Source organism: Canis aureus, chromosome 9, assembly GCF_053574225.1.
Source record: "Canis aureus isolate CA01 chromosome 9, VMU_Caureus_v.1.0, whole genome shotgun sequence".
In the NCBI taxonomy this organism is placed as follows: Eukaryota; Metazoa; Chordata; class Mammalia; order Carnivora; family Canidae; genus Canis; species Canis aureus.
In genome coordinates, this window is record NC_135619.1 from 52,160,320 (window position 1) to 52,174,289 (window position 13,970).

Sequence of the window (13,970 nt, forward strand, 5' to 3'; positions counted from 1 at the left end):
TTCCTTTCTTGTAATTTCCCTGGTATTTTCCCTATTTGATAAAAACAACTTTATTCCCAAAAGAAAAGAAAAAAGGACAAGTGGAGCAGGTAAAAGGTTTTTAAAAAGAAAAGAAAGGTGTTTTTTTAGTTGTCCCCCATTTCCCTTGGCTAATTGAAGAAAGAAGGCAGAGACAGGTTTCTGAAGCCAAAGCTGTAGGCTTGACTATTCCAAGTTGCCTGCTGTTTTGCTTCCTGGGGAAAAGAGGAGAAACGAAAAGAGCCTAACTGATGTGATGAGGCAGGAATTCTAAATTTGTGACACTTTGCAAGCTGTTTGTGTGCACTAGGTTTGAACCCAGCTACAATTCAGGGTAGAAGTTCTTGGAAACTGGCATGTCAGCTGCCCTAGACAATCTGCACATTAACTTTCACTTTGAAAACTTTTCCTGGCTTGTCTTTGCAGGGTGTGAAAGCTGGCTGATGGTGGGCCAGTTTTACAAGGGCCAGCTGTGCTCGTGTATACCTGCCTTGTTGTCACAAAGGCATCAGAGTTTTCCCTTCACTTGATGAAAATCCTGCTGAGCTGGACTCAGTCTTCATTGTTGAATGAACTGGTGTCAGGGAGTTCTCTTGGCTTTCTTAAAGGTCACTCTTTGCTCACTTCTTTTTTAGTTCACAGCTACATTTTTCAGGCTTCATGTGGTACGCTGGTTATGCCAAAGTAAAGAGCTGGATCAAAGACATTTCTTGTTAATAAGGCTAAGGATCAATCTGTCTTTTCAGATCCAGACTGTTAATAGATAAAGGATGAGGGAGTCTCCGTATATATAACTTGCTGACTGCCAGAATCCTAAGCTGCCTTCTAGAACAGTGCTGTGAACTTAACCTTTGAATGGTTACGTTTTATATCCAGCTTTGTGTTCCATAAAGCTTGCCCCCAGATTCTCTGCCAGATGTACTGAGAAATCCCAACTTTGTCCTTATTTCCTCCTCCCGGGGATCATTCCATCAATCATGGAGTGGTACAAGTGTGGAGACGGCAAAAGTCTGGTTCACATTCTGTATCCATTGTCAAGTCCAGCTGGCTGGGATCTCACTGTACTTTTAAAGGACAGGCATATCAATGCTTAGCTTTTTGACATGATACCTTAGTGTGTTCTTCCCAAATTTATATCATTGTCACACAGTATTTAATAAACTCAAAGTAAAAGTGCCAAAATATCCCCCCAAGACATCCTCCGGCTATCACTACTGCTTCCTTTTCCTTTTTTAGATCTCTGCTTATTGAATGAATAACCAGGATCCTCCCCTCTCAGTTGCTTGCAATTTTGTATTTGAAGTTATACATCTTATTTAGACCCTGCTCACATTTTAATCTCTTTTGATTCTTGCTGGGTTTTTTTTTCTTCTATTGATTTTGAGCTACCGTATTTTAGCATGTTGTCTTACTTCCACTTTTGGCCTTTCATTAAAAGAAGGGTAGTAAACAATAGGTGATAGATTTATTTTGGGGGATGCTGATATACAGTATTTTCCTTATTTGGGTTCTTAATTTTCAGGGCACATCTTTGCCCCATCCAAATGCTGTTCTCCTCAAAGAAAATGAAACTCACAAGATTCATGGTATTGAATCAATCTTATTTTTCTCTACTTAATAACTGAATTACTGTTTCTAGAGAGAAGCATTTCTTATGATTACTAATTCATGATTTACAGTTTTAGTCCTTGTGATTCAGTGCATGATTTAATGTGCAAAGAAGCTCATACACTGGGAAAGGAAGGGAGGAAAGAGAAATAAATTAGATGCTGAATATGTAAACTAGTAACTGAGATGTCAGTTTTCAGGCTCAAATTGAGCAGGTTAGCAAATCAATGCTTTGGCAGCCCTTAGAGAAGGAAAAGAGAATTATTTAAACTTAGCATTGATTCATGAAACAAAAGCATGCTAGACTAACCTCATTTCCTTTCATGGTAGAATTACTTTAGTAAGAGAAGATCAGGGGATGAAAGAATTATCATAACTGGGTTTTAGCACGGCCAGATGAAATCTTGTGAGCACTGAAGAGAAATGTGAACAAGATAATACTATCATTAGGAATATCTAGTGACTAAATAGGCAACTCTTTTTTTTTCTTAATTTAAAATCAATTAACATAGAGTATATCACTAGTTTTAGAGGTACAGTTTAGTGATTCATCAATGGCATACAATACCCAGTGCTCTTTACATCAAGTGCCTGCCTTAATGCCCATCACCTAGTTACCCCATCCCCCTACCCACCTAACTCAACTCAAACAATGTATCAGCGTAAGTTTGAAAATTAGGTCTCTGGGGCTTTATCATTGGCCCCTTAGTTCACCACTTTTATCAATGAATTCATTCATCTAATCATATTTATTTATGCCCCCACTATATGCTAGGCACTTACATAGCTAGAAGATATACTGATCTCATTTTCAGACAACATGAACATGAGATACTGAATACCTTGGAAGATAATCATTATTAATGATAATTTGATCAGGCCAGAGTGATGAGTGTGGTTCATGGAATTTAGTAAGGAAAAACAAAAAGCTCTTCATAGGGTTTCAGAAATCCAAGTGTGAAGAAGGCTTAAGGGTTCAGATTGACTTTAAGTCTAATAGAAGTTAACAGTGGAATAAGAACTGCCAAAATCCAGTAACACCTTGTGGGGAAATTTTCACAACATATTGCCAGATGAAAAAGCAGACTACAAAGCAGATAGTGCAGAATTACTCTGTGTGACGGAAATACACACAGAGGGAGAATATACATCAAAATGTTTATGGTAGCCATCTTTGTTGGTTGGATCACAGATTGATGACTTAATTTTTTGCCTCTCAGTTTGTATTTGTCAGGCATATGGCATATATTGCTTTTGTTCATTAAAAGTATTACTTTTGTTTCATTTTGAAAAGATGTAAAGAGATGTAGGCACTGCTGGTAGCTTAGGCTTTTACTAACAGGATTGGGAGTGAGGAAGAAGACTGTGATTTCTCTTTGCCATTCATACTCAAATCCACTGCCTGAACAGCTGCCCCTCCCTGATAATCAGCATTATTAGTAAACCCCACTTCCACACAGGGGCCAGCACCCAGCCCAAGGTTCAAACATTATCCATCTGGGTTGTCTTGGAGCAGCAGGCTTCCATCATTAACATGCCATTTTCTGATTCACTAGGTTTGTGTTCCCATTATCACCCAGTTAACCCACATGGGCACAGTGCTTGGAAGGAGATTATATAAATATTGCTTTGCTTCTCTTTCTAACTTGCTCACATCTGTTCTGTACTGCCCATATTGTTCATTTTCCCAAAGGTTTGGATTAACTTTCCATGGGAAGAATGGTAATGATAGCAGCTCCCATTTATTATGTGTGCCAAACATTGTGCTAAATGCTTTACATGGATTATCCCATTTAATTCTTGGACTGACCCTGGGAGCTATGGGATTGATTTTTATTCTCATTTCATAGTTGAGGACACCAAGGCACAGAGAGGCTGAGTGGTAGATCCAGGATTTGAACCCAGTTGTCTTGTACTAGAGCACAGCTCTCAGCTACTAAACTGTGTTGCCTCTTGTTCTCAAGTTCGTCCGGTTTAGAACCTGGGGTGTAGATCCAGGGGCACGGGGCCTCTGCTCTTCCTCCAGAATTCTCTCACTAACCCCGTTCTTGGATTGGTTTTGATTCCTTTCCAGCATCTAAAACCTTTCATTTCTTTTTGCCTTCTTTCTTGGATTATTTCTTTAATCCTTTCCCAAGAGCCTTTCATCCTCTCAAATAAACAAAATATTTAAAGGTTTTTAAGCCGTTTCACACTGTTCTCAAGCAGGAAGATCAGCTTGCATTTATAATTTTATATAGTTCTGTGCTTCTGACCAAGTATATAGGTCATCAGAAGTTTCCTGGTTTTACAGATCATTTCTGAGCTTTTCTGTCTTTCTAATACTACTCCATCATAGTTCAGCTTTTCCTGCAGAAGTACCATTTCAGTATAACTCCACAGATTTCAAAATGGAAAAGGTCAAAGTGTTCTATTATAATCTTATCTCAAGGAGCAAACTCGAAAGGAAAAAATAAATTTTAGTCTTTAGCACCTACATTTTCAGAGATTATTTTAAAATAATATTCCAACACAAAAACTCTCTTGAATCAAGGCACCTGTCACTGTGAGCATAAATCTGTTGGCAGGTCTAACTCATTCCACTTAAATAATTTTAGGCACTAATCTCATTTAGCTAGCTATCACCTTTCTCAATCAGCAGTTACCAGCAGCAAGCCTAAAGACTTGTTAGCAGACAGCTCCAATGTTATTTATTAAATTTGTGTCTAAATGCATTTTGACTTTTATTCTTTCACTAATGAAAGTAGTTCTCATTCGTTCACTGGATACCTTTAGTAAGCAGACTTTTTTCTTGGAGCCTACACCATGCAATTTTAATGCTAAACTTAACTGTCACTGACCCCTTGACTCTCTTCTAAGTACACATTACTTCTAATCTCATAATATATCTTCAGGCTTAGTTTTTCCGAGTCAGTATCTCTTTCTGCCTTTCATCCAGACTGCTCATTTACCATCATTATTGCCATTCTGCTTACATTCTGCTCACTTCCCCAGACCTTCTGCCAGGATATTGGATCCTGTAGGAGCTGATGGGATTTTCCTTACTCACGTTACCACATAGGCTATCTCCCCTTGACTCTGCCCAGCACTGTTCCTCCACAGTGTTGAATGCCTCTGGAAATGCCACCTATTCCAGAGTCCTGTCATTCCTGACTTTCTTCTACCTCTTCCTCTTCCTTGTACGCTCACTTTCACAAATGCACTTCCTCCAGATCTTGAGCTCTTTGGGAGCAGGTCTTTTTCTTCTTGCTAGTCCCTAGGAACAGGGTCTAGTAGATGAGTTGGGTTTAGTTTGTGGGTTATTTTATTTATGTGAGTTGAATGCTACTGGAATGAGAGAACTATTTAGGCATGTACCTTTATGTGAGTTCCCAGTATTGCAGCATGCTTGAAGAGAAAAAATAATTCAACCAAAAAGATCAGGAAAGTCAACAATAGAGATGTAATATATACACAGAATGGGAAATACTAGTAATTAGGTTTTTCATGGAAGATAAAAAAAAATTCTTTTTTTAGCTGAGGTAAAATTTACATAAAGTCCATGGATCTTAAGTGTTCAGTTTGATTAGTTTGACAACTTTGTAATATCCACATAACCCTTACTCAATACAAGATATGGAATGTCTCTATCAAACTCAAAATTCCCCATGTCTCTTCCCAGTCAATACTCTTCCTCCCTCAGTAATCATTCTTTCAACTTCTCTTATGACAGATTAGTTTTGTCTATTCTTTTTTTAATTAATTTATTTTTTTATTGAACAAAGGTTATTATTTTTTCAATTTAAACATGGCTCTATTTTTAGTCTGTGGGCTGAATTTATTTGCTTAGTTATACAAATGATGGTATATAACCAATTTCTTATATTAATTTCAACTTATCTCCACTAATATCTTATTATATACTAATTCAATACTCATAAATTTTGTGAACTTTTCCTTTTCTTTTTTCTAACCTTTTTTTTGTTGTGGTAAAATCCACATAACGTAGAATTTACAAACCATTTTTAAGTGTACAATAGAGAGGTTGTAGCATGGTGCAGAGTTCCCTTTTTTTTTTTGTTCCCTTCCTTTTTTAAGGCTGAATAATATTTCATTGAATTATATACCACATTTGTTTTTACATTCATCCTTGGCAAACACTTGGGTTGCTCCCACATTTTAGCTATTGGTTATGAACATGGGTGTATAAATATACTTTTGCCTATTCTTGGACCTCATATAAATGGAATCATACAGTATTATTTTGTATCTGGCTTCTTTTCTTCAACACAGTGTTTTAGAGATTCATCTATTTTGTTATATCAGTAGTTCATTCTTTTGTATTTTTGAGTAGTATTCTGTATGAACATTCCCACAATTTATTTATCTATGTTCTTACTTATGGACATTAGGATTTGTCTCAGTTTTTTACTATTTTGAATATAACTCGAGAATTCTTACACAACTTTTTTTTTCATAACCATATGTGTTCACTTCTTTTGGGTGTATACTTAGAATTGTTAAGTCATATAAATATATTATCATTTAAAGAAACTGATGAATGGTTTTCTGAAACTATTCTATCATTTCGCACTCCTATCAGCAATGTGTGAGAATTCTAGTTACTCAGGTGTTAACCAACATTTGATATTGTTATTGTTTGATTTTAGTCATTTTAATAGATGTAAAATGCTATTTTCATTTTCCTGATGATTACTGATACTAAGACCTTTATATCTGCTTTTTCATGTTTTATTGGCCATTCATATGTATATTTATGTAAAGTATTAAAATTTTATACATTTTTAAACTAGGTTGTCATTGTTGAAGTCAACAGTTAATGATAGGACTTCATTACATATTATCAGTTAAGAATCTTTTCTCATATGTATTGTGAATATTTTTTTTAAAGATTTATTTATTTATTTATGATAGACATAGAGAGAGAGAGAGGCAGAGACACAGGAGGAGGGAGAAGCAGGCTCCATGCCGGGAGCCTGACATGGGACTCGATCCTGGGACTCCAGGATCACGCCCTGGGCCAAAGGCAGGCGCTAAACCACTGAGCCACCCAAGGATCCCCGTGAATATTTTTCTTAAGCATATGGCTTGCATGTTCATTTTCGTGATATGTTCTGATGAGCAGAAATGTTTAATTTTAATAAAGTTTATCAATTTTTTAAATTTATGATTAGAACTCTTTGTGTCCTAAGAAATCTTTACCTAGGACAAGCTTACAAAGACATTCTTATATTTTCTTTTAGAGGCTTTTAAGTTTAGGGGACCTGTGATCCAACTCAAATTTATTTTTGTGTATGGAACAAAGTAAAGGTTCTTTTTTTTTTTTTCCATATGGATTTGGATATCCAGTTGTTTTAACTGGCTTAGGTTGTAGTTGTTTTAGCACCATTTGTTAAAAATTTTCTTTTCCCCATTGAATTGACTGTATATTTATGGGTCTGTGCCTGAACTCTTTATTATGTTTCATTGATCTATTTGTTTACTACTATGCTTATGCTGTACTGTCTTGACTGTGGTAGTTTTATAGTGGCCTTGAAATCAAGAAATGTAAGTCTCCCTTTTCTTTTTATTTTTTTTTTTTTTAAAGATTTTATTTAATTATTCATGAGAGACACAGAAAGGGAGGCAGAGACATAGGCAGAGAGAGAAGCAGGCTCCGTGCTGGGAGTCCAGTGCGGGACTCGATCCCAGGACCCCAGGATCATGCCCTGGGCCAAAGGCAGACACTCAACCCCTGAGCCACCCAGGCGTCCCTAAGTTTCCCTTTTCAAAATTGTTTTGGCTATTCTAGATTCTTTGACTTTTCCATATAAATTTTAAAATCAGCTGGTCAGTTTCTTCAATAACAGCAAAACCTGCTGAGATTTTTACTGTGATTGCATTGGATCTATAGATCTATTGGAGGTGGTTCCCAGTTCTGGTAGTGGCTGATTAAATTTTTATCTGATCAGCTCACTAAAATACAAAATACAACTACCTGAAGGCAGTGAAAGGTAAACAAGCTGGTAGATACTAGAGAAACCAGTATTTGGAAGAAAGGAATGAACATTTGGAGGAAGGGAATTGCAAGAGGTGAGTTTTGTCTTTGTCTTTTATTTATTGCCTTTTAACCTGAGGGCAGGCCACAGTTTGCTATTAGAACTTTTATAGAAATCTAAAGTAACTAGCTTGACAAACCAGAGGATGGAGCTCAGGACCACCACTAAGAGGAGAACCCTGGAAATGAGGCATCCCGAAAGGGGGAGGTAGACTTCAAACTTCACAGTTAGAACTAGAAGAACCAAACATAGATCTGAGCCATAGCCCACCGAGGGAAAGAAAGAGTTGCAGTTGAAGTTCAGCCAAGTTAACTGCCTGTTTAAAACACACACGCACACACAGACACACACTTGGTCTTTGGAGCAATATAATACAATCCAGTATCTATATAACATTTCACAATGTCCAGGATACGATATGAAATTATTCAACATATGAAAAAACAGGAAAATATGACCCATTCTTAGAATAAAAGATGGGCCAGTCTTAAGAAGGCTCAGAATTTGGAATTAATAGACAAGGATTTTTAAGTGGCTATTATAACTATGAACAAGAATGCAAAGGAAAATATGCTTCAATGAATCTAAGAGGAAATCTCAAGACAAGATGGAAATCGTGGAACTAAAAAAACAGTAACTGAAATATAGAATAAACGTCTTATGATATTGATTCTTCCAGTGGGTCAACATGGTATATCTATGTATTTATTTAGATTTTGTTTAATATATCTCATTAATGTTCTATAAGTTCAGTGTAGAGATATTACACATTTTCTAGTATATTTATTCCTAGATATTTGGTGTGTTTTTATAAGATTATAAATTGTATTGCATTCTAAAATACCATTTTTCTATTGTGTATTATTGGCATTTAAAAATTTAATTGCATATTCTTTATGGACCTTGATTTCTGCAACCTTGCTACCAGTAGTTTTTATAAAAATCATAGTTTTCTTGGTAAACAGTCATATCTATCAATAATGGCAGGCTTTTTTCTTGTCTTATGACAGTGGTATGTATTCCATTACTAATTTTGAATAGAAGTGGTGAGGGAAAACATCTTACCTTTATTACCATTCTTAGAGGAAAAGAGTTCAGTGTTTCAACATTAAGTATGATGTTAACCATAGATTTTTTTATAGATATACTTTATTAGATTGAGGAACTTTCTGTTCCTACTTTACTAAGAATTTCTGTCATGAATGAGTGTTGCATTTTGTCCAGTGCATTGTACCATCTAATAATATCCTATTATTATTTTTCTTCTTTATTCTTTTAATGTGGTGAATTACATGATTGATTTTTCAATCTTAAACTATTCCTGTGGTAAATATCCCTTGGTCATGATATATGATCTTATTTTTTATAGGAGATAGATTTTTTTATATAAATGATAGATTTTTTTATAGATATAAATGGATTGATTTTATTTGCTAATGCCTTTTGTTCAGGGGCATATTGGTCTGTAATTTTCTAGTAATGTCTTTGTCATGTTTTAAGTAAACATCATAAAATGAGTTGGGAAATTTTCCCTTCTTTCTTTCTGATTGGAATTATTTCTTCTTTAAATGTTTGATAGAATTCATTGAAACCATCTGGGCTTAAAGTTTTCTTTGTAAGAAAGTTTTTGGTTACAAGGTAAATTTCCTTATATTCATATTTATATAGAGAGACTCTCTGTCATTGTGTCACTTTTAATAATTTGTATTTCCAAGGATTTCTTCATTTTATCTAAGTTGTTGAATATTTGGCATAGAGTTATTCATAGTATTATGTTAAACTTCTGATATCTATACACTCTATGATGTTCTTTTTCATTCTTGATATTAATAATTTATGTCCTTTTTTTCTTTACTATCAGATTGCTTGGAACTTACCAACTTTTAAAATCTTTTCAAATAGCCACCTTTGATTTTATTGATATTCTCTGTTTGCCTATTTTATTTTATTTTTTTTTGTTTGTTTGCCTATTTTCTATTCCATCATGTTAAAAAATAAATTGAGGTACATTGAGATTTGGAAGGGTTCATTGGAGCAAATATTGATTTTATTGGACACACAAACTGAAAATGGCTAGGAGTAATCTACCAGCAGGCACTATGGGCAAGGCTTTCTTTCCTTTTTTTTTTTTTTTTTTTTTAAGTAGAGCAGACCTCTTAAGTAAAGCAAGGAAATTACTTGACTGACTACAGCTTAAGCAGTTGCCTTATTTGGGAAAGCCTAGTAGGCTGTTTATGATTGGTCGTTCTTAAATATCATTTTCTCATATTTCAGTGCCTTTATGCTGGCTTAGGTTTTGATTTGTTTATATAGGCTGACAAGGCTTAGAGCTACCTCAGTCTAGTGGCATCCTTGTTTAATTACTTTATTGATTTATTTTATTATTATTCTTTTTTTATTCTACTTCTTGTGGGTTTAACTTGCTCGTATTTTTCTAACTTCTTAAAGTAGAAGCTTGATTGTTAATTTTATACATTTTTTCTAATATAGACATTTAATATTATAAATTTCTGTTTAAGTATTCTTCTATTTTGTTTGATTGTTTTCATTACCATTCAGTTGGATACACTTTTAAATTTGCCTTATGATTTCTTCCTTGACTCATAGATTATTTAGAAGTGTAATATTTAATTTCCAAATATTTTGGGGTTTTCTAGACATATTATTATTGATTTTTAATTTAATAACATTCTAGTCAGATTATACTCTGGATCTTGATCCTTTGATTTTTACTGAGACTTATTTTATGGCCCAGCTTTTGGACTATCTTGGTGAATGCTCCACATGTACTTGAAATAAATGACTATTCTAAAATTACTGGGTAATTTTACATAATTGTCAAATAGACTGAGTGAGTGGAGAGTGTTGTTGAAATGTTTAAGTCTATATTGGTTGGGTTTTTTTATGGTTTTTGCCCCAGCACCTTAATATATCTATCCAATATATCTATCCATTTCTGGTCTTTGTTTTCTAATGATAAGTAGACAACGCAACTATTTGCATTGTTATTCACTGGTAGATAATGTTTCTACCATTGCCAACCAGCACCCCACCACTCTCGCTGCTTTTAAGATTTTTTTCTTTAAGTTTTCAGCAATTTGACTGTGATGTGCCTGGGTGTAGATTTCTTTGTACTTCCACTGCTTGGGATTTGCTGATCTACTTAGGTTTGTAGGTAAATGTCTTCTAACAGCTTTGGAAATTCTTAGCCTTTATCTCTTGAAAGATTCCTTCTGCTCCATTCTCTCTCTTCTCCTTCTGAGATTCAAATTTTATATATGTTACATACTCTCTTCTATTATGTTCAGTCTGCCATTAGCATTTTGAATGAATTCTTCATTTCTGATTTTATATTTTTTCATTTCTAGAATTCTTGTTTGGTCCTTTTTAAAAATAAATTTCATCTCTCTATTGAAATTCCCCAGTTGTTTATACATGTTGCCCACCTTTTACACTAGACCCTTTTAAATATTTATCATGGTTATTTTGAAGTCCATGTCTGCTAAGTCCAATATCTGAGCCATCTCTCAGTGCCCTTCTTTTGACTATTTTCTCTTAGGAGTCACATTTTCTTGCTTCTGCATGACTTTTATAATTATTAATTGTATGCTTCGTAAAAGACTATGTAAAATCAGAGTCTTAAGTAAATATTATTTGCCCTCCCACCCCCCAAAAAAGACATGCTTATCCTTTTCTCAGGCTGCAAATGTGAGGAAGAGGGGCAGGAAGAGAAGTGGTTGAGCTGATATAATTGATAATAAACTGACTCTGGACTTTGTTGCAACCTTAGTGAGATTCCAGTTCACCTCTGGCCTCAGATGTTTTGAGAGTAGGATGGGAGCACCCTTTTATGCTTTAAAATCATGTGGCCAGTTTTCTGAGCTATGCAAGGATATCTGCTTTTCATGTTAGATGTCAGCTTATTTGGTATCTGCAGAGTCCTCTTCCAATGTGCTCTCTTCCCTCCTGTCCCCAGACTCTATTGCTACAGGTTTATGGTTCACAAAGTTCTGTTCATGGATCTGGGGGTGCAGAGTGGGTGTTCATTCTCAAGACCCTCTTAGGAAGCCAGTAGGGTCAAAACAGTTTTTATAGTAGCACTAAGACATTTTTTGCCTTTTTTCACTATGTTGACATTTGCACATGGTACAAAAACAATAGTGTTTTTATAAAATTCCTCATGCCTTAGCACAAATTAAGGCCATTGCACCAAACTATAGTAGTAATCTTTACCACCAGAACATTTGTAGTTACAAGAGAAATGCCAGAGCTAATTAAGAAATCCGTGTTAAGCAGTAATAATTATGAAATCTCAACTCTGAATTACATATCTTTTTAATGTTCTGTCTGACAAAATAGGATGTACGTGTAGAGTGTTTCTGCATACTGTATGATTGTCATCTCAAGGAAAAGCTCTTGGGTGACTGAGTTAGAGTCCAAACTAGCTGCTTTTTTCTTTTTTCTTTTTTTTAAGATTTTTTAAATTTATTTATTCATGAGAGACACAGAGAGAGAGAGAGAGGCAGAGACATAGGAAGAGGGGAAAGCAGGCTCCATACAGGAAGCCTGATGTGGGACTCGATCCCGGGTCTCCAGGATCACACCCTGGGCTGCACGTGGCGCTAAACCACTGTGCCACCAGGGCTGCCCTGCCTTTTTCATTAAATGTTTTTACTTGAAAAAACAACTGATAGAGGAACGCTGGTTATTCAGATTTAGATGTTTGGCAGACATTTTCTCAAAAATAAACAGTGAACCTAGCACTTAAAGGAAAACAACTCATGGTGTTTATTGTTAATGACAAAATACCACTTGCTGAGTTTCTGTGACAGTCAAAGAGTAATATACACAGTTTTTCTGTAAGGGATTTGGGTGAGTCTCCTGCCCTGTCCCCAGCCTTCAGTCTCCCCATGCACTTGGTGAAGAATTGATGGGTGTCTGCAGACTCACTCTGTGGCTGGGCTTCAAGGAATCTAATATATCATACCATCCCCTATGCAGGTGTTGAGTTTGTCAAAAGTTAGGTGTTTGTACCTTAACCCTCCTCTGGGAGGAGATACCTCCTCCTCCCAGAGGTCCATCTTGGCTGAAAGCTTAAGGCTGCTTCACTTCCTGGAATTTTATTCATTTAGGTTTCTGTATGTCCTCAGCATTTTGTTGGGTTTGAAATAAGTATGATTTAGCAGTTTATTCAGCTTGTTCTCTGTGTTAAGGTAGGAATGATGGTCTCTTAAAATTTTCTACAGCTTGCTCAAAAGCAGAAGTCCCAAAAGATGCTTTTAAATATTTTTTGGGCTTTGCCTCTGATTTAACTACAGGAGAGGTAACAATCCAGGATGGAGAATGAGGGAGTGACATTAAAACCAAGAAGGTTCTAGTTCATTATTTCTGAGAGTAGAGAGTAGGACTCCCCTCTGAGCTTAGGAGTTTTGAAGGAAAATCCCAGAGGTCTGTGCAGTTCACTCTGACTCTGTGTGGAGCCCCCTCCAGAACAGAAAAAAGGAAGCCACTACATTTATATGGATGGAGGCCAGGCTGAAAGACCTTGGGAAGGATGTTAGGACAGGAAAGAGTATAAACAGTCTTTTCTTTAGACCACCAGTAAAGGCTAGAAGAAGGCAAGAACGATCAGCTCTGATGGAAGAGCAGGAAGTAGATTTGAGCAGAAAACCGAATGTATAAAAAAGATGCATGTATGTGCCTCTGCCGCCTCCACTGTTTATTGGATTGAAGAGGAGGCAAATTTATCCTTTTCCAGATAACCTGTCCTAGTCCTCCGCATATAGCATGCAACACAATTATAACACTTTGGAGATACTGTTCCGCAGAGCTTTTCTTTTTAGTAAATTGGAGCCCTGTTGACTTCACAACTAATACTGTGCTGATGGCTGGATTGTGCTAACTTGGTAACACAGAGTTCTCTGATGGTGAATGACTGAGTTTATGTTTCTGTATATTACCTCAAAGGACTGTAGGGCAGCAGTGAAATGGAATCATTCGGTAGGGGGAAGAGTAGTAATAATAGTAATATTTGTGGTGGTGATAAACTGTTGGAGCCTTTCCTGTGTGCCAATACTTTCACTCCTGTTAGCTCTTTAACCCCCACAGCTCTTGGAATAGGTGCTTATGGTTGTAGCCCCATTTCACAGATGAGAATAGTTGAAGCACAGAGAAGTTAGTGTAATGAAGGCCCCAGAGGAGCAGACCCTGTTTTATTCTTTTCTTCCCTGTGTGGCCTTTGGGAATGTGGCCTGATTCCAGTGGTCCTGGTAGGCATTGGGAATGGGACACACAACATTCCATGCA

At 36.0% G+C, this 13,970-nt stretch overlaps 1 protein-coding gene across 36 annotated transcripts in view; it reads left to right on the forward strand.

Moving 5' to 3' along the window:
• Positions 1-13,970, forward strand: part of TTLL5 (tubulin tyrosine ligase like 5) — a 269,627-nt gene that overhangs the window by 167,304 nt on the left and 88,353 nt on the right. The window lies entirely within an intron of this gene.